Below are 20313 nucleotides of genomic sequence, written 5' to 3' on the forward strand. Positions count from 1 at the left end.
GACCAGCGCAACCACTATACTAGTTTGGATTTGCCTTTTTGTATCAAGAAGATTTCCGACCAGAGCAGAAACTGGAATATTTCTATACTCTGGAGCTTCAGGATCTAATGCCGCACGCCTTTGAAAACCTTGTATACGTCTCTTGACAAATGCCTTGGGGTGCTCTCCCTCGTTCTGAATACATAATTCAACATTAGACAAATTTACCTTGGGAGGAGAGCCTCTGATATTGTCCCTATCAGGCCCCTGAATATCAGCAACTAGCTGGGCGATCTCCTCATTTGCAGGAGGGCCAGGAAGGGGCTCCGACCATCTGTTCACTCTGTGGAGGGAGTTTTCCCCAGGAGGCCGTCTGGCCTGTCTAATAACTGCAGTATGATCATGAGAGGGAAATACACCCCTTAGCAGCCAGTCAAGGTCTCTACGTATGGGATTACAGATGGCCAATGATCTCTCCAACTATTCTCTGAACTTGGTAGGTCCTTCTGAAAGTGGGGGCAGAATAGCTTTATAATTTAAAATATCTGTTGCTGTCCAGGAAACATGAATTCTTTGAGAAGGGAGTCCAGGATACATTTACAGAGGGCATTGCATAGAGAGGTCTGGAGCTGATGGAGTCTGATTACAAAGCCTTGGGAAATAAGAGAGGTTTCAAGGCACAGAAAAACAAGTCTTGCTGAGTGTCCTTGGAGCCTGTGCCAGATTTATTTCATGGTAGTCAGTTCTTACATAAATGACCTCTAAGCTTCAGGTTTTAAGACCAGGCCTGATTTGGGCTTTTAAGATCAGGAGGGTTTTTGTAAATCATCCAGGGAAAGAGAGATAAAAGAAGGCAGCTGGATGTCTAAGGAGTTTTTCCGGGGTTTGGAGGAGCAGAGGGAATTTGTTGAGAAGATAGAGGAGGAGGGAGAGGCCGAGGAGATGGGGCTGGATCTTGAGGAGGGGGGTTCAAATCAGGGGCCCAGAGAGTGAATAGATCCTCTGGTGGGTCAGGGACATGGAGCTGGGATGTGAGTGGAGAAGGGGGATTTATAGTGGGAAGGGGGATTTATAGTGGGAGCAGATTTCAACTTTTGTTCTAGGTCTGCTTTTGTTCTTTAATTTTGTTAAGGAAATTTTTAGGGCTAGTCACAATACTTTTCTGAGTTCTTTGTTCTGTCTGATCTTCCCATAAATACAATAAGCAAATAGTTTAGAATAAGCGTTCTCTAAAATTGGTTTCAAATAAATTTGAAATAAAATTTTTCTTTCTAATTCAAAGGATCTGTCTTCTGGTCATTGACAATTAGGATCTTCATTGGTGTATAGATTCCAATTGCGACTTAATTCAATAAGCCTTTTATGGAAAGACCACGTGGTAACTTTCCAGGCTTAGGAGAAATCTTTACTAGGGATGCAAGGAGTGTTCCTGGAGTGGGTGCAGAAGATGCAGCCCCTATGATTCAAAAATTCATTCTCAGAGATAGATTAAGAAAGCAAAGACCTTGGCTGGTGCAGTGGCTCATGCTTGTAACCCCAGCATTTTGAGAGACCAAGGCCAGAGGACTGTTTGAGCCCAGGAGTTTCAGGACAGCCTGGGCAACATAGTGAGATTCCCGTCTCTATAAAAAATGTAAAAATTAGCTGGATGTGGTGGTACGCTTGTAGTCTCAGGTACTTGAGAGGCTGAGGTGGAGGATCACTTGAGCCTGGGAAGTTGAGGCTGCAGTAAGCTGTGATCATGCCACCGCTCTCCAGCCTGGACTACAGAGTGAGACCTTGTCTCAAAGGAAGAAAATGATTACAAAATAAATAAATTTTTAGTAAGTTTTAAAAAAGAAAAAAGAAAACAAAGAATTTTGTGGCTACAGGCACTTAAGGGTCTCCGGGCTGATGGGATTGCTCCTGGGATTGCAGTCAAGTAGAGATTTAGCTGGGCCACATGGTTGCTAGCTGGGTATGCAGTGGGGTCTACAGTTGGTGGTTCTAGTACCAGAGTCCTAGGCGGGTGTGGATCCTGCATGGTGTCTCGGCCAATAGGATTGCTTTCAGGACCTTGATCAGTGGGACTGGTGTTGGGACAAGGATCCACTTCAAGGTCTGCAGTTGAGTACACAGACAGCAGCCCTGTTACCAGGTGTGTGAATGCACATGACTTCCACCAGTTCCCTGGGCCACCTCCTGCTGGGTTACTGGGTAGGTCACTAGACAGGCAGGATTGGCTCCGGAATGTGGCTGAGAGAGGCTAGAACCAAGTCACAGGGCTGCTTCAGGGTCCACAGCTGGGACTGACATCTGCAGTTCTGCCTCTGGAAATATGGATAGATGTGCCTCCTGCTGGGTTCCTGTATGGGCATGACTGCTCCCAGACCATGGCTGACAGGTCTTTTTCAGGGATGGTTTCTGTTAGTTTATTTTTTCCCTTGAATGGGCCATACTTTCCTGTTTCTTTGTATGCCTTCTGTTTTCTTGTTGAAAACTGGACATTCAAATGTAATAATGTAATAACTCTGTATATCAGATGCTCCCCTTTCCTCAAGGCTTTCTATTATTTATTTACTTGTTTATTTAATTGTTGTAGGCTGTCTCTGTGCTGAGAATCACCCTGAGGTGTAAACTCAGTCTTCTCAGGTCTTTACTAAGCCTGAGTCCCTTCCCCTGGGCATGTGTGGTGACTTTCTAATTTCCCCCATATGTATGGTTGCTTTTGAGTGTACTATGGCTGGCTCCCAAAAAAGGGAAAAAGACAAAAATGAGAGAGAAAGGCACTGACGCTTTAAATCTCCTGGAAATCACATCAGTGGGGGCGGGTGGATGGGAGGTGAGGTTTTTTGTTTGTTTGTTTGTTTGTTTTGTTGAGACAGAGTCTCGCTCTATCGCCCAGGCTGGAGTGCAGTGGCATGATCTTGGCTCACTACAACCTCCAGGAGGTGAGGCTTTCAACAGTAGTGGGAGGTGTAACAACAATGGCTGCTAATTCATTTTCTGCAATTCTGTGATCAGAAGCAGTGATTAGTGATCCAAGCACAGATCCCCGATACTGGAAGATAGAGTTCTTTTTGCCTACTCTGCTCCTGCAAGTTGTGTGCAAGCTGCTCCAAGAACTTGTGCACAGCTGTTTGCCATAGGGCTGAAAAGTCAGGGGTGGGGAACTGCTACTGTGCTAAGAGCTTAAATTGACTGAAATTAACTGCAACTCACCATTTAGGCTTCCCCTGGAAATTGCAAGCCTTTGACAGACTCCAGGGTTCCAAAATAGTTATGTCAGACAGATTATGTCAGTGTAACTGTTATTTCTGTGGGGAGGTGGATTCCTGGTGCTTCCTACTCCACCACCTTCCCAGAATCCTCCTCTAGTCAACATTTTTGTTTTTCACAGAGTTTCACTCTGTTGCCCAAGATGGAGTACAGTGGTTCAATTATAGCTCATTGCAGCCTGCAACTCCTGGGCTCAAGTGATCCTCTCACCTCAGCTTCCTGAGTAGCTGGGACTACAGGCAAATGCCACCACACCCGGCTAATTTTTTTTTTGTGGAGACGGGGTCTCAGGATGCTGCCCAGGCTGGTGTCAAGTGATCCTCCTGCCTTGGCCTTGCAAAGCACTGAGATTACAAGTGGGAATCACCATGCCTAGGCTTAGTCAACTAATATTTTTTTATGAAGTACAAAGCCATTTCAATGGAGAAAGTATTGTCTTTTTAACAAAGGATGCTGGATGTTCTCACCTGTAAGTGGGAGCTGAACAATGAGGATACATGGACACGGGTAGGGAAAGAGCATACACTGGGGCCTGTGCTAGGGGATGCGGGGAGAGGGAGAGCATCAGGAAAAATAGCTAATGCATGCTGGGCTTAATACCTAGGTGATGGGTTGATAGGTGCATCAAACTACCATGGCACACATTTACCTATGTAACAAGCCTGCACAGCCTGCACATGTATCCCGGAACTTAAAATAAAATAAAATAAAAATAAATGATGCTTGAACAATGGACTATCCATATACAAAACAAAACAGAAAACAAGGCAAACTTCAACTTAACCTAACACTTTACATGAAAATCAATTCAAACAGATCATAGACCTATTGGTAAAATATAAAATTATAAAACTTCTAAAAGAAAACATAGGAGGAAATCTTTGCGACCTTAGGTTAGGCAAAGAGTTTTAGACATGTTACCCAAAGCATGATCCATAACAGAAAATACTAATACATTGGACATTATAAAAATCAATTACAAGTACAGAAACAGTCTGCAGAAAAAGGTTAAATTCAGAGTATCTGCTGCTGGAATGGTTCATGTTCTTGTTCCATCCAATCTGGATGGACAATCTAGTGTTTGCCTCTAAGGACGTGCCGGTCTGCCAACAAAGCACTTAACATCTAGTGTATCTGGGCAGTCAGAAGAGACCAAAGCTGTAAGTCAGTAATCACCAGCAACTGTTGTAGGAGCACTGTGCTGGGAGGAGAGAAACCTGTAAAATACACAACAACACTGAGCAGAATGACAGAAATGCTGTGGGAAAACTGAGGAAGGAGGAAAGGCTTCCCAGTGGGGCAGGCATCTGAGGTGCGTCTTGAAAGATAAGCTGAATGTTCATAGGCAAAAATAGACAAACACAGATGCAAGAGGTTCAGGCAACACTCCCCCACCCGTTATAATTCCAAGAAAATAAAAGGAATACCCATCACTGTTACAATTATGCTCACAAGTGCATTCCGAAGAGGGGCAGTTCACCCAGTTGGAAAGGAAATAGAGTTTTCCAGATGGCGATGCCAAAGCTTAGTCTTGCAGGGTAAGCAGGAATTAGCAAAAGGAAAGGAAAGGCAAGTCTCAGTAAAGACCCAGAACTCGGAAGCCCATGCTGGATCAACAAGAGAGCGAATACTCCCTGATTGCTTGACGTTTAGGGAGGCTGGGAACAGGACTTGTTTGGTACAGGCAAGTGGGGCCCTGTCATAGAGAACTTGGAAAGACACGCTATAGAGTGGAGCCCTGATCCTGAACATCTTGGAGATCCAGGAAAGATTCCTAAGGAGGATGGTGACATTTTTTTCTTTCTTTCTTTCAACAGGGTCTTTCTCTGTTGTCTGGGCTGGAGTGCAGTAGCACGATCATGGCTCACTGCCACCTCAATCTCTTAGGCTCAAGCCATTCTCCTGCCTCAGCCTCCCGAGTAGCTGGGACCACAGGTGTGCACCACCATGCCCACTGATTTTTTGTATTTTTTGTAGAGATGGGAACTCACTATGTTGCCCAGGCTGGTCTCGAACTCCTGGGTTCAAGCGATCCACCCATCTCAGCCTCCCACAGTGCTGGGATTAAAGGTGTGAGCCACTGCGCCTGGCTGATGGTGATATATTTCTTAATCCATGGCCCTTTGGGAAGACGACCTTGGAGGCAAACTGGATTAGCCATCCACATCTCAGAGACAGGAGTTCATCATGATGTAAAATATGAGAAACCTGAATGAAAGAAAAACAGCAGTAAAGAGACAGGAGACATTAGAGAAGTAGGTTTGAAGTCAGAAGTGAAGAGGATCAAAAAGTTATTGATGATGCATCTGAGAGGGCCACAACAATGGCTGCTGCTTCATTTTCTGAAACTTCGTGATCAGAAGCAGTGATCAGTGATAGTAGCACAGATCCCTCATATTGGAACAATGCAAAGGAAAATAATTCAAAGGAAAGTTAAAATACACCTTAGCTTGGATACTGCAAGTACTATTTATCAACTTTCACAGCCACAGAGTGGTAACACTTTCTTTAGAGTGACACAGTAGGAGCACCATCATCTTGGACAAACACTGCCATTTTAAGTTCCAGCTGCCTTTCCAGCTTCATGCATTTCAAGGAAATAATTTCTCTTCTAACAACAAGCAGCCAGAAAGAACGGACAGTAAAACACAGATAAGACAGCTTGGGCACAGAGGGAGGAGCGGGGGAGGTCTCTTGAGTAACTGCCAAACTTCACCCTCATACAATGGGCCCCAGTAAAACAGTGGGCCTTAATAAGCACATTCCTTTCCCTTCAGGTGCACTAAGATAAGGAAGCTAAAAGCAGACCGGGGGCGGGGAGGCGGGGGTGGTGTATGCCTGCGGCTGCAGGAAGACGTATGGGAACAGACACAAAACTCTCCCTCCCAGATAAGCACAACAAAGAGACACAGACAATCCAAGCCTCCGATAAACTCTCCCACCCTGAATCCTTAAAAACTCTTCCTCTGACAACAACAAAAAGAGAAAATTTCAGGCCAGTATCCCTGATGAACATCAATGCAAAAATCCTCAATAAAATACTGGCAAACCAAATCCAGCAGCACATCAAAAAGCTTATCCACCATGATCAAGTCAGCTTCATCCCTGGGATGCAAATCTGGTTCAACATACGCAAATCAATAAACGTAATCCATCACATAAACTGAACCAATGACAAAAACCACATGATTATCTCAATAGATGCAGAAAAGGCCTTTGATAGAATTCGACACCCCTCCATGCCAAAAACTCTCAATAAACTAGGTATTGATGGAACATATCTCAAAATAATAAGAACTATTTATGACAAACCCATAGCCAATATCATACTGAATGGGCAAAAGCTGGAAGCATTCCCTTTGGAAACTGGCACAAGACAAGGACGCCCTCTCTCACTGCTCCTATTTGACATAGTATTGGAAGCTCTGGCCAGGGCAATTAGGCAAGAGAAAGAAATAAAGGGTATTCAAATAGGATGAAAAGAAGTCAGATTGTCTCTGTTTGCAGATGACATGACTGTATATTTAGAAAACCCCATCATCTCAGTTTAAAAACTCCTTAAGCTGATAAGCAACTTCAGCAAAGTCTCAGGATACAAAATCAATGTGCAAAAATCACAAGCATTCCTATACACCAACAATAGACAAGCAGAGAGCCAAACCATGAGTGAACCCCATTCACAATTGCCACAAAGAGAATATAATACCTAGGAATACAACTTCCAAGGGACGTGAAGGACCTCTTCAAGGAGAACTACAAACCACTGCTCAAGGAAGTAAGAGAGGACACAAACAAATGGAAAAAAATTCCATGCTCATGGATAGGAAGAATCAATATCATGAAAATGGCCATACTGCCCAAAGTAATTTATAGATCCAATGTTATTCCCATCAAATTACCATTGACGTTCTTCACAGAACTAGAAAAAACTAGTTTAAATTTCATATGGAACCGAAAAAGAGCCAGTATAGCCAAGACTATCCTAAGCAAAAAGAGCAAAGCTGGAGGCATCACATTCCCTGACTTCAAACTATACTACAAGGTCACAGTAACCAAAACAGGATGGTACTGGCATCAAAACAGATATATAGACAAATGGAACAAGACAGAGACCTCAGAAATAACACCACACATCTACAACCATCTGATCTTCGACAAACCTGCCAAAAACAAGCAATGGGGAAAGGATTCCCCATTTAATAAATGGTGCTGGAAAAACTGGCTAGCCAAATGCAGAAAACAGAAACTGGACTCCTTCCTTACACCTTATACAAAAATTAACTCAAGGAGGATTAAAGACTTAAATGTAAGACTTAAAACCATAAAAACCCTAGAAGAAAACCTAGGCAATACCATTCAGGACATAGGCATATGGGCAAAGACTTCATGACCAAAACACCAAAAGCAATGGCAAAAAAATGCTAAAATTGACAAATGGGATCTAATTAAACTAAAGAGCTTCTGCACAGCAAAAGAAACTATCATCAGAGTGAACAAGCAACCTACAGAATGGGAGAAATTTTTTGCAATCTATCCATCTGACAAAGGTCTAATATCCAGAATCTACAAGGAACTTAAACAAATTTACAAGAAAAAAACAAACAGTCCTATCAAAAAGTGGGCAAAGGATATGAACAGACACTTCTCAAAAGAAGACATTTATGTGGCCAACAAACATGAAAAAAAGCTCATCACCACTGGTCATTAGAGAAATGCAAATCAAAACCACAGTGAGATACCATCTCATGCCAGTTAGAATGGCGATCATTAAAAAGTCAGGAAACAATAGATGCTGGCGAGGATGGAGAAATAGGAATGCTTTTACACTGTTGGTGGGAGTGTAAATTAGTTCAACCATTGTGGAAGACAGTGTGGTGATTCCTCAAGGTCTAGAACCAGAAATACCACTTGACCTAGCAATCCCATTATGGGGTACATATCCAAAGGATTATAAATCATTCTACTATAAAGACACATGCACACGTATGTTTATTGCAGCACTATTTACAATAGCAAAGACTTGGAACCAACTCAAATGCCCATCAATGATAGACTGGATAAAGAAAATGTGGCATGTATGCACCATGGAATACTATGCAGCCATAAAAAAGAATGAGTTCATGTCCTTTGCAGGGACATGGATGAAGCTGGAACCATCATTCTCAGCAAACTAAAACAAGAACAGAAAACCAAACACTGCATGGTCTCACTAATAAGAGGGAGTTGAACAACAAGAACACATGGACACAGGGAGGGGAACATCACACATCGGGGCCTATCAGGGGGTTGGGGGTAAGGGGAGGGAGAGCATTAGGACAAATACCTAATGCCTGCAGGGCTTAAAACCTAGATGATGGGTTGATAGGTGCAGTAAACCACCATGGCACATGTATACCTATGTAACAAACCTGCACGTTCTGCACATGTATCCCAGAACTTAAAGTAAAATTTAAAAAAGCAATTCTTTTCTATTTGTTTTTGTAAAGGCCATGATGAACCTTTCTTTGTAAGCATGTAGACTTTTATCATAAGCATTGAAAGAAAATTGTCCTACGTATGGCCTTGTAGTCTTAGTTCCTGAACAAAAATAAAACAAAATGAAAAAATAAAAAATAAATTAAAAAAACTCTCAGTCTGTAAGAGAGAGTACCTCTGTCCTAACTTAGCCAGAAGGCCCTCTCAGGTTTATTTTCCAAAGTAAACCTGTCTTTAACTGCTGAGCCGCTTTTCATGTTTCTTTCCTCTTTCTTTAATTCTTACATAGAGCTCACAGTGTACTTCTGAGTTCAGCTTGGATTTCTCACTTCATGCTCTAATCCCTAAACTGAGTCTGATACAAGCTATGAAGATTTAGATTTATCTGGGGATGCTGTCATTAGACACCAGGCTTGAATGAGGGAAAATAGCTTCTTAACAAAGATCTTAATATTTTTTGAATGTTGACTTTGTCTATGGTTAGTTAAATGTAACTTTAGTGTAAATTATAGCATTTATTTGCTTTTATCTCTAAGAAATAATATGGAGCCACATAGACTACAGTAATTTGCCATTTTGCAAAAACACCAGAAGGTCAGAGTCCCTGATATATTTCTTTAATCACCAATTGCTACTGGACACCTCCCGTGTGCCAGGCAGTAAACTGGGCACTAGGCATCTGACAGTGATGAAGACCAACATTGTCCCTTCCCTCATTTCTAGTGGGGAAGACAGACACAAGACAATTGTAAGAGGTTCAGGCAACACCCATATTTTCTTCCTAATTTCAAGATTAAAATAAAATGAACAGCCCTTGCTATATTATAATTAATCCATAAGTTAATTCAGAAGAGAGGCCAGATACCCAGATGGAAAAGAAGCAAAGAGAGCTTCCCAGACAGAGATGCCAAGGCAGTGGCTTGAAGGGTCAGTGGGAATTAGTGGAGCAGTATGGTTATAATCTTCCACAATGATAATATATTTTTGCTATTTTACCATTTGTTCTAATGTATTTTCTTTGTGTTTATTTTACACCATTTTCTTAAGTGTATATAAGATTAGAATTTTTATATTCATTGTGAATTGAATCATTATGGAAGGGCCGTCTCAATTCCAATGAATACTTTTTGTCTTAGTCTTTTCAGTTTGCTAGTAATATCACTGACCTTGTTTTATTTTGATTAGCATGGGCCTGGCAAATTTTCTTCCATCCCTTTATTTCAAACTTTTCTGTATTCTTATGATTTGCTAGATTTGGCATAAACAGTATATGACTGGATTTGTCCATTTTTATACAAAATGACAACCATTAACTGGAGCATTTACTCCATTAACAACTTTTTTTGGGGTCTCTTTTGTAATTTGGATTAAAGCAATTGCTATTCATTTTTTTTAACTCTCTCTTATAAGCACCAAATTTTATTTATTTATTTATTTTTATTTTTTATTTTTTGAGACGGAGTCTCCTTCTGCCACCCAGGCTGGAGTGCAATGGTGTGATCTTGACTCACTGCAACCTCTGCCTTCTGGGTTCAAGAGATTCTCCTGCCTCAGTTTCCCACTCCAAGTAGCTGGGACTACAGGTGCCCACCACCACACCCGGCTAATTTTTTTTTTTTTTGTATTTTTAGTAGAGATGGGGTTTCACCATGTTGGCCAGGCTGGTCTCAAACTCCTGACCTCAGGTGATCCACCCACCTCGGCCTCCCAAAGTGCTGGCATTACAGGGATGAGCCACCACGCCTGGCTCTTATTATTTGTTTTAAAAAAATGCTTTAAAATTTTTTTATTTTATCTTAAGTTCCAGGATACACATGAAGGATGTGCAGGCTCGTTACATAGGTAAACGTGTGCCATGGTGGTTTGCTGCACCTATCAACCCATCACCTAGGTATTAAGCCTCACGAGCATTAGCTATTTATCATGATGATAAGCACCAAATTTTAATATGTAAGTCAATTTTGAGGGAAGGAAACATCATCAAGAACTTCCTTCTGAAACAAAACAATGATGTTCATTCCTTCAAACATCCAAGTTGAAGGTGTACCACAATGAAAACAAAAAAAGTCCACAGAGAAATAAAAAGGAACACAAATCACATTCCAGGGCGTTAGTGCATTTAGCAGTCTTAGCTGTGCTGTCTAACCATCCTTCAACTGACTTTCAAAAAAATAACACCCTATACTCATCAAAATATATGTTTTCCATTTGCTGTTTTAAAATTAAAAATAATAATTGAAAAAGAAAAACTTTAAGGAAGTCACAATTAATTGCGTGACTTATTTTGATGTCATGTACAGCATATGGAGGTCAGGAAGGCTATTTGCAGCACACAGGATTAGAGGATATTTGTCTTCCAGGTTTAGCTTTCTTCCAAATGGTGTAAAATACCCACAATTCCAAGTATGAAGAGACACAGACTATTTCCTTCGAGAATTCCAAAGGACAATACAGGCACCCCAGCTGTTCTTCATAGAGAGACAGGGCTTCCGTCAGATTGACAGAGCTCCCCTTGTGTAAAATATTTCACATCCTGTTTCAATACTTTCACTGAGAGGTCAGGAATCAGTCTGAGAAACTCCCATGTGGAATCTTCTGGAGACATGGAGATTGGAACAGCTATCAAATCACTAATCACATAATCAAATTATCTCCCTTCTTTGGCATACCTTTTCAGTACTGGAATGCAGTACTGAATTTCATATAGCAGTCTCCTTTAAGATTATCTAAGACATCACCACAAGTTTTCAACGTATATTTCCTACATCCATCAATCACCATTTCGTCAATCTCTATCATAGTGACCATCTTTAGTTTTAGTTCGACTATTTCACACAACATGCCCTCATCTCAGCCTCCCAGAGTGAGTACATCTTTGCCGAAGTAAACTTTGCCACTGCCCATGATGGTCCAGGTGTATGTCAAATCACTCTCTGCCAAATTAACATTCCCACTAAGGATGAGAATATTTCCAAATTGCTTCCAGTGTAGAATTTTAATGTTCTGATAAGGTGAATCTTCATCATATACCACTTCATCTATGTTGTATTCAACCAGGAGTCCATCTGCGGTGGGCCAATATCTGTTGATGGCTCCTCCTGGAACTATAGGTGGTAATTGCCTCATCCGCCAACTACTGTCTTGACTCAATTCTTTCATTCTTTCTTCTTTGTTCAAAAGACTGTCGATCTCTTCTTTGCCTTGTGCATCACCATCGTAACTCTGAAGGTCCAGTAACTCCAATCCATGTGAGTAAATTCTCAAATTGGCAAAGCTGCCATTTTTGTTTGTGCAGGTTGCTAAATAGCAGTGTGGTCCTGCCAGGTGTCCACCGGTTCCGCCATCCCCTGCTCCTGGAAAATGGACTGGAGCCCTTTTAGAATGGTCTCGCCATCAGCTTTGGCGCTGAGCATGAAGTCGAGTGTGCTGTGCCATGCCGCTGCCATAGTGAGGTGAGACCCTGAGCCATGCCTGGGGAAGGCGGCCGCGGGAGACTGAGGGGCCTCGCAGCGTGTCAGGCTTCCGCCCCATTAACAACTTTTTTAAAAGTTACTGATCGTGTAATAAAGGATGAACTTCAAATGTGAATTTATTCCTACCTTCATACATTTCGCTATTTTCCTGCACTTTTTATAAATCTTTTCCTAGTTTCCTGACTTTAAAAAAATGATGTGATTTTTGTGTGTTCTTTCTCATTGCCTACCTTATAATTAAAATAATAGCAGATAGTCTGTAATCCCAGCTACTTGGGAGGCTGAGGTGAAAGAATCGCTTGAGCCCAGGAGTTCGAGGCTGCAGTGAGCTGTGATTGCACCACTGCACTCCATCCTGGGTGACAGAGTGAGACTCCGTCTCTAAAAATAATAATAATAGGCCGGGCGCGGTGGCTCACGCCTGTAATCCCAGCGCTTTGGGAGGCCGAGGTGGGCAGATCATGAGGTCAGGAGATAGAGACCATCCTGGCTGACACGATGAAACCCCGTCTCTACTAAAAACACAAAAAATTAGCCGGGCGTGGTGGCGGGCGCCTGTAGTCCCAGCTACTAGGGAGGCTGAGGCAGGAGAACGGCGTGAACCCGGGAGGCGGAGCTTGCAGTGAGCCGAGATCATGCCACTGCACTCCAGCCTGGGTGACAGAGCGAGACACCATCTCAAAATAATAATAATAATAATAATAATAATATAAATAGATAGTAAAATAGTGATAATATTAAATTATTCAAAATAATTGGAAATTATAAGAGGAGCAATTTTCTTGTTATATATGATACTGCAATGATCAATCACCTACAAAATGTAATGCATGAGTCCAACAGGACCCAAAGAGGGTAACAATAGACATTGGAGTCTACTTTACGGTGGAGGGTGGGAGGAGGGTGAGGATTGAAAAACTCCCTGTCAGGTACTATATTCACTACCTGGGTGATGAAATCTTTTGTACTCCAAACCCCAGCAACTCTCAATTTACCCATATAACAAACCTGCACATGGACCCCTGAACCTAAAATAAAAGTTGGAAGAAAAAAAAAAATAAAAACAAGCCAAAACAAAATGTGGGAACTGTGCACACATGGCTGTATTGTTTCTCTGTAACTATGCTCTTGAACTTGGGTGGTACAGCAGCTCCGTCCAGGTGTTGAGCAAGCCCGAATTGGACACATTTAGAAAGGGGCGGGACAAGGGTGCTTCCCGAAGCTTCTCTTTCGCAGCTTTTTGGCTGCACCTCACAGGAGGCTCCGTGGTTCAGCACCTGCTTGATGCTGAGGTATTTTGCAAGAGCTTTGATGAGAGACTGAGTTTTGTGATTGGAGAGTGGATGTAGGATCTTCGAAGGGAATTTGGGGGTTGATAATGGAGGTTTTTGGAATCACAATAGGGACTTGCTCTAAGTTGAGTTGAATGCTCCCAGTCAGATCCTCTGATGGGTAATTTATTTCCATTTTTCTTCTTTTCTCATATTAAGATGAGAAAAGAACTTTAAGATGGCTTAAAGTTCCATCTAAGACAACAAGTTGAGTATTATTGTTTTCATAATAGTTAAGTGTTTTCTAATTTCTTTTTACCAAGAGTTATTTATATGTGTGTTTCCAATTAACAAAAGCTAAGCCTTTTGTTGATTTCTAATGCACCTTATCTGTGTGCTGTGTGGTGCTTATTCATCGGAATGTGTTTAGAGTCCCTTTAAGACTAAGTCCAAGGTCCATTTTTATTAATATTATATCTCTAGCTTGAAGATAGTATGAGTTCTCCAACTGATACTGTCTTGTTCAAGATGCGTATTGGTCCTGTGTGTGTTTTTGTTTCCTTAATTGCCGAGAGTAGTGACTTGTTTGCATGTGTAGATATATATGATGCACACAGAAATGTGTACATATGTACGTATATATTTTGAGATGGAATCTCGCTGTGCCGCCCAGGCTGGAGTGTGGTGGCGCGATCTCGCCTGGAGTGCAGTGGCGCGATCTTGGCTCACTGCAGCCTCTACCTCCTGGGCTCAAGAGATCCTCCTGCCTTGACTTCCTGAGTAGCTAGGACCACAGGCGTGCACCACCACACCCAGCTAATTTTTTTAAAATTTTTTTCTAGAGATGAGGTCTCGCGATGTTGCCTCAGGCTGGTCTCGATCTCCTGGGCCGCAAAAGTATATTTGTATATTTATGCATTTTATGTGGTGATATTGGGCACAGGTATGAGTACTTTTCAGAATAAAGATTGTAAAATTTCGCTAGGTGGGTGGGTCAGGGCCGGTAAGCCCTGATGTGGCCTGTGCAGGTGGGGAGGAGGGTCAGGGCTTGGCGTCTTAACAGGTTTCAGCGGGCTGTGAGGTGAGGCCGCGTCCTTTCAGTCCCAGAGTGCGGAGGGGCTTGTGGTGCTGTGAGAGTCTGGGAAGGGGGCGGAGGCTGGCAAGGGGCGGGGCTGGGTATGACCGGACGCCATGTGTGAGGCTCACAGGGCACGAAGGGTAAGGTGAGTCTGAGCGTCCCTAAACCCGTCCGCCCATCCATCCACCGTTTGATCATCCCTCAATCCATCCGCCCATCCATCCACCATTCGATCACCCATTCACTCTTGCCCCAGGTGCGCAGGAGTGGGTAGGCGGAACCTGGGGAGATTAGCGGAGGAGGCCAGGCAGTGAGGCAGACTGAATTTGCCTGAGGGGCGGGGCCAAGTGTGTTTGGGCAGGCAGAGGTGGACCTGTCTGGGTCCATCGTGTTGGGTAAGCAGGGTAGCGATGTGTGTCTTGGAGGGAGGGGTGGATCAGGCTGAGCAGAGCAAATCTGAAGGGGTGGCACCCAGATTTTCTGGGCGGATAGGCAGGCCATTATGCATGGAGGTAGGCAAGTTGGGGGCAGATGTGTCCAGGTGGACCAACCAATTGTGTCTGGATAAGGGATAAGGTGGGCAGGCAGCACCAGGTGGTATCAGTCATTCCCAGGCAGGCAGGGCCTAGTGTGTCCAGCAGGTGCGGTTGCCCCAGGCTAGACTGGCCTGAGGGTGAGGCCAGGAGTGTTGGGGCAGGGTGGTCTTTCCCTACCCACTTAGGGCTGACCAACAGCCCTCTTTCCATGAGCATGGGAATCCTACTAATAATCTCTGGCCCCTGGTGAGTCCAGGATACAGGGTAGACAGGGAGTCGGGCTGATGCTGAGGGTCTGCCCCTCAGACCTTGCCTGTAACACCCCCAGAGACCTTGCTGTGGTCCCACTGGCCACTGACCACTTGACAGCTGCCTCAAACGCAGAAGTCCAGGCTAGCCCAGAAGTACCAGATGGCAGTGGTGCCACTGGCAGTAAGGGAGGCACCTGGGCAACAGCCACACCTTAGCTGTTGTCTGAAGAGGACCTGCCTTAGCACTGTGACCTGTACCAGGACACTTGCAGAGGGGATTTTTGGCAATCAAAGCCTGGCAAGTGTGAGGGAGGGCCCTGGGGTAGAAGGATGGGGACAATGAGGGCAGTGAGGTTCAACAGTGAGGTGACAGGAGGCAGGGAGTATCCAAAGACCACTTTGAGAAACCAGTTGTGTGGAGTGTGTCAGTATTTCCTGATCTGCAGCCTTGGGTGAGTGACATCAAGAAGCTCCAGCTCATGGATCCCACAGGCAGAAGCAGGCAGTGAATGTGAAGCACATGAAGAGTTTGAAGAAAAAGGTAGAGCACAAGGTGACGAATTGAATGGGGAGCATGAAGGCAGGTTGGGGGTGGAATGCAGGGTAGGGGTGCAGGAGTTGGGGGTTGATATTGACCCTCCTGATCCTGCCCTGACCACTCTTGTCCTGAAGAAGGAGAAGCAGCAGACCCAGAAAAGGAAGCACACAGGCAAGTGGAAGCATCCAGAGCATGTCAAGGACCCAGCCTCACCATGGAAGTGCCTGGGACCTGGCTGTGTGTATCCCACCTGGCCAGGCTCCAAGTACTGTTCGGATGACTGTGGCATGAGGCTGGCAGGTGAGTGAGTGCACCTCGAGGTTAAGGGACAAAGGCAAAGTAAGGTGTGATCTATGCCATCTGTAATTCCACTCAGCCACCCACCCATCCACCACCATAGTCACCCACTCACTGAACTGCCCATCCACATTACATCCACCAGGATGCTCATCCACCCTTATAGCCACTCATCCACCTGCTCATTCACCCTTATAGCCACTCACCCACATGCTCATCCACCCTTATAGCCACTCACCCACCTGCCCCTCCACCCATCCACCCACCCATCCACTGTTCAACCACCCATTCACCAACATGCACTCATCCACCACTCAGTGCCCTATAGAGTCACCATTTGGTAGCTCATCTTTCTCATTCCTCTGATGTCCCCATCTACCCATTTCATTTCTTGCTCTCTCTTCTTCCAGCCACATCAATAACATCCTTCCCTAGCACATCCAGCAGTGGCAAAGGAGCCCCTGCATTGCCAGTAAGCATGGCAAGAAAATGCTTGAGCACATCCACCACGAGCAGCAGAACACCTATACTTGCCTGAAGGACATGGAGTGCCATTTCCATGAACTTGAGGCCATCATTCTGCATGGCAAACAGCAGGCTGTGTGCACAGATTGATTACTAGGCGAGAGGGCATTGGTGAGGTAGAGCTTAAAGGTACCTGGCCTCTGGTCCTGTCCTCCCCATCCTATACTGCTTCCCTGGTCCCTCCATTGTCCTGTGCAGAGCAACAAAGGTGAAAAGGGCAGCAAAGACCTGCAGATCTTTTGTGTCTCCTGCGGGCGGCCCATCTCTAAGCGTGTTGCCTTGCACCACATGCAGCACTGCTTTGCCAAGGTTGGAACATTGGCTAGGAGTCAGATGGGACAAAGGTGTTTTTGGTTGGGTGGGGTGGCACATGGGTGGGGTCCATGTGGTGGGGGCAGATTTGGCGCCTGGATATTTGTTATAGGAGGAATGCAATACACATCCATGGCTTCCCCTGTGTGTGCTCTTCCCCCATGCCCAGTATGAAAGGCAAGGTCAGGGCATTAACCAGTGGTGAGGGGGACACTGGCTGTGCAGACGGGAGCATAGGGTCTGCAGGGGACAACCGACCTGGTGTTTGGAGCTTTATTGTAGGAGGACATGCAGCATATGTCCACAGTTCCTCCCATTTGTGCTCTTTCTTCCCCAGTACGAGTGCCAATTGTCTGTCGGGTCCCTGTACCCTATTTGCATTGAAAGGTGAGTGTTGGGGCTAGTAAGGGTCGAAGGCATTATGTGGACAGGGTCAGAAGCAAGGTTGAGCAAGGTCAGGGGCAGGATGTGGGTGGGCTCAGAGGCAGAGGCGGGTGTAGTTAGAGGCATGGTATGGGTGGGGTCTGGGACAAGGTGCAGGTAGGGTTCTGGGGTGGGACCTCACTCCTCCTGACTCTTAGCACCTCACTTTTCCACCCCCCTCCAGGGCCACGTGGCTCTTCTGTGATGTCTACAATCTGAAGAGTAAGAGGTACTGTAAGCGCCTCCAGGTGCTGTGTCCTGAGCACTCTTGGGACCCCAAGGTGAGACCCTTCCTTACCTTGTCACCCTCCATTCCTCCAGTCCTCCCTGCCTGACTGCCCTCCACATCTCCTCAGCAACTCCTGTGTGTCCTCCTTCCCTTCCCGACCACCCCACGTTCCATGCTCCTTGCTGCCTCTCACCCTCTCTTCTTCCTTTTCTCTCTACCTGGCTGTCCGTATTCATGTCCTCCTTGCCCGACCACCTTCTGGGTGGTCCTGCCCCTCCTCACTGCATAAGCACCCCCTAATTCTGCTCCTCTTCTTGCTCAACCATCCTCCCTTCCTGCCCCACCCCCTGCCTGGCCAACTCACTCTTCCCTCCTCGTGTGGCGCCCTCAACTTCTCTTCCTCACTTTCTGACTTTCCTCCACTCTGATCATTCTCCCTGCCTGACTGTCCCCGATTCTATTTTCTGCCTGTTATCTACATCCTTTCTTCCTCCCTGTTTGACTGCTCCCCATTCTCTCCCTCTACCCTCCTCTCCTTCACCTCAGCCCTCACCTCCCCTCTGCCTCAACAAGCCCCACTCATCTACTTCTCCTCCTCCGACCACCCTCAACCCTTCCCTCCTCCTGCCGGACTGCTTTCCAGCCCTCCAGCTCTCCAGCTCTCCCTGGCCCACCTGCCCCTCCAGCCATCCCTCCTTCTGTTGGATCTTTTTCTGTGCTTCTGTTCTTTCTGCCTGATCACCTGCATTCTTCCATCCCTGCTTAGTCTACCTCATTCCTCTATCCTCTATGCCTGATCACCCACTATTTGTCCTCTCTTCTCTGAATTCCTCTTCCCCCTGCCTGATCACTCCCCATCCCTCTCCTCTCTGTCCTCCGTCCCCCTATTGTTCCCCTGTGCCTGATCATTCCCCAGGGCTTCGCTCCTTCATAACTCATCCTCCTTTATTCTTCACCATAGGTGTCAAAGGATGAGGTGGGCGGTTGTCTGCTAGTGCACAATGTCTTTGAGTTCACGGGTAATTTCTGTTGCCTTCCCAAATGCCTGTGCAACCATCACTACAGCTGGGAGAAGCTGAGGCCTGCCGTGGACCTGGAGTGCATGCAGGCGGTAGGTGCCATGCCGAGGGGGCTGAGGGTTGGGGTAGGATCCTGGACTCCCTCTCTCATATTCAGGTCCCACAGTTGCACAAGCTGGAACAGCTGTTTGAGCAGGAGCAGAAGGTGCACACGTCTATGATGAACCGGGTGGGGCTGCTGGCTCTGATGCTGCACGGGATGATCCAGCACGACCCGTTCACCAGTGACCTGTGCTCCAGGGTGGACATCTAAGCCTTGCTGGACCTAGGTCCCGTATTCCACACTCTGTGTAAAGGTGACACCTCACGAATCTCTCCTCCCACATCTGTTGCTCCATCCATCTTTTTCTTTCTTTCTTTTTTTTTTTTTTTTTTTTTTGAGACAGAGTCTCACTCTGTCGCCCAGGCTGGAGTGCAGTGGCACGACCTCGGCTCACTGCAAGCTCCGCCTCCTGAGTTCATGCCATTCTCCTGCCTCAGCCTCCCGAATAGCTGGGACTATAGGCGCTCACCACTACGCCCGGCTAATTTTTTGTATTTTTAGTAGAGATGGAGTCTCACTGTGTTAGCCAGGATGGTCTCGATCTCCTGACTTCGTGATCCGCCCACCTCGGCCTTGCAAAGTGCTGGGATTAGAGGCGTGAGCCACTGCGCCCAGACTCCATGCACCTTTTTCTTAGGGCATCTTGGAGTTTCTCTCTGTGCTTCTCTGTCCACCACTTGGTCTCCTGTCTCTCTGTCTACCCCTCCTTGGTGGTGGTCAAGGGGATTGTCTAAAAATTCCCCATTCCCATACATTCCTCCATCCCTGTCCCTTTCTTCCCTGAACCTGGGTGAGGCCAAGGGATCTGCCCTGCTGTTACATCCACTGTCTAGAGTTTTCTTCACCGACTTTGGAAGAACAAGGATTTTGATATCTCGTGATGTTCCCTAAACCTGTCTCTCTGGCTGCAAACCCACTTCCAAACCTCCAATAGTCGGTGGGTGACAGGCCCCGCCTGTCATGACCATCATGCCCCCACCTGTACCCATCTTGTCCCATTCCTGACCATCCCACGAGGTCCTTGCCCTGTCAGCCTTGGCCCATCTCAGTCCAACCCTAGCCTGTCCTGCCTTTCACTTCTGGGTCCCCTCCCCCCACCACCCTGCTCTGAGTGTGCCCTGTCCTTTCCAGCCTGTCCTGTCACACCTATTTCACACCTGTAGGTTTGCCAGAAGGTGACTTCTGCCACATCTGCCTTTGCCAGCCCCCAGCCAGGCCTTCTGTGCCATTGGAGGTGCATCCAGTAGTGTTGCTTGTGGGTGCTGGTATGTCTCCAATGACAGACCTGAACGATCTTTCCTGTTTTTTTTCCTATGATCACTGATTCCTTATGATTTTTTTTTTTTTTTTTTTTTTTTTGGGGACAGAGTCTCGCCCTGTTGCCCAGGCTGGAGTGTGGTGGCCCGATCTTGGCTCACTGCAACCTCTGCCTCCAGGGTTCAAGTGATTCTCCTGCCTCAGCCTCCTGAGTAGCTGGGATTACAGGTGTGCACCTGGCATTTTTTTGTATTTTTAGTAGAGATGGGGTTTTACCATGTTGGCCAGG

The 20313-nt window shown here is 45.7% G+C and overlaps 1 long non-coding RNA gene and 1 pseudogene across 1 annotated transcript in view; one reads left to right on the forward strand and one right to left on the reverse strand.

Moving 5' to 3' along the window:
* The first annotated feature begins 280 nt into the window (after positions 1 to 280).
* The window catches only part of LOC134760917 (uncharacterized), a 29332-nt gene continuing 9299 nt past the window's right edge, over positions 281 to 20313 (forward strand). Inside the window, exons 1-3 of the long non-coding RNA XR_010139030.1 lie at positions 281 to 475; positions 16567 to 17380; positions 17601 to 17697. This is a non-coding gene — a long non-coding RNA (uncharacterized LOC134760917). The remainder of the gene's footprint in view (positions 476 to 16566; positions 17381 to 17600; positions 17698 to 20313) is intronic.
* Positions 11032 to 12158, reverse strand: LOC100937932 (spermine synthase-like; annotated as a pseudogene).

The sequence above is a fragment of the Pongo abelii genome, chromosome X, assembly GCF_028885655.2.
Source record: "Pongo abelii isolate AG06213 chromosome X, NHGRI_mPonAbe1-v2.0_pri, whole genome shotgun sequence".
In the NCBI taxonomy this organism is placed as follows: Eukaryota; Metazoa; Chordata; class Mammalia; order Primates; family Hominidae; genus Pongo; species Pongo abelii.